The following is a 1531-nucleotide window of genomic DNA, read 5'->3' as shown; positions in this document are numbered from 1 at the left end:
GTCAATTTGAAATTTGAATGGGTTTTGATGGGTTTGGTTTTAAACCTAAATTAAGCATGTAGGGCTAAACTTGGGTCAAACTTGGGCTAGCTTTTGGCTAAGCTCAAATTGATTATTGATTTCAGTGTAAAATGTCATCATAAACAATGTTCATGAAGGATGAAAATTGTTTTGAAGTTGACTTGATGGTCAATTTGAATGAGTTTTGATGGGTTTTGGTTTTAGACCTAAATTAAGCATGTAGGGCTAAACTTGGGTTAAACTTGGGCTAGCTTTGGGATAAGCTCAAATTGATTTTTGGGTTTGGTGTAAAATGTCATGATAAACAATTTTCATGAAGGATGAAAGTTGTTTTGAAGTTGATTTAGTGGATTTGGATGAAATTTGGATTTAGACCCATTTTAGGCATATGGATCTAATTTGGGTCAAACTTAATCTAGCTTTAGGCTAACCTCAAATTTATTATTGTGTTTGGTCACAAATGACCTTATAAAGGATTTTCAATAAAAATTGGATGCCAATTTGAGGTTTAAGGCATTCAATTGTTGAGATTTGGGGTGTTAGCCAATATTGTGGCTAATTTGGGGGTTTTGGTCAAAGATGGTCAAATTGACCAAATTGAACCAAGGTGTGGTGATACAAAATGAAATTGGAAATATTTTGGATTTATTGGGATGTTTTGGGAATTTTTGGAATTTTTGGATTTTTGGGCTATGGGGGGCATTTTGGTTATTTGGCCAATTTTGTCAGTTTTGGCAAATTTGGATATATTCAAAGTGTTTGGAATGAGTTTTGATCAGTTTTGGGTATTTTGGCCAAATTTGGGTCCCAAGGGCAGTTATGTAGTTTGGAGGTGTCTAAGGGCAAAAAACCGGGTTGGGCATTTCAAGTAGAATTGGTTAGAGAACCATTTTAAATGAGTCATAGACCAATGAAATCCCATTTTGGGTCCTCATATATTGGTCTTAGCCAAGGTATTGTGAGGGTATTGTGAAGATATGGTGAGGGTATAGTGTACCTTAGTTCCGAATCAACACTCAGGGTCAATTCTAAGACCAAGTAACCCTATAGGAACTCTTCTTGAGCTTCCCCATAATGATCTTACCTTCTAAATATTAGAGGTTAGGACCAATATGTGGAACTTCAAGTCGAGTAAAAAAAAGAGTTTTGAGTTTCTAATGGTGAGGGTACCTTTTCTAGTTTTCTAAGACTAGTCAATAGGAAAGTCCTATGGCTAGACCTACGCTACTAAAGAAGTTTCTAGACCTCAACCAAAAGTGAGGTCAGCAAATAGGTGTGGTGTGTTGGGCAACCACACCGTACGTATTGGTGTTGACCAACAAGATCAACAAGCAACAAGACCAATATAGGCACACCGCACGTATTGGTGTTGACTAGTCTTAGTGATGATTTGTGTATGCTTTGTTTCCGCTCTGGGAATTTTTTTAATAGGGATCAAAATGTAAGGGTTAACCTTAAAGTGATGATTCAAGATACGAATATTGATATCAAAGGAGAGTCAGACATTTGG

This window comes from Phalaenopsis equestris, unplaced genomic scaffold (assembly GCF_001263595.1).
Source record: "Phalaenopsis equestris unplaced genomic scaffold, ASM126359v1 Scaffold230068, whole genome shotgun sequence".
In the NCBI taxonomy this organism is placed as follows: domain Eukaryota; kingdom Viridiplantae; phylum Streptophyta; class Magnoliopsida; order Asparagales; family Orchidaceae; genus Phalaenopsis; species Phalaenopsis equestris.
This window is presented reverse-complemented; position numbering follows the sequence as displayed.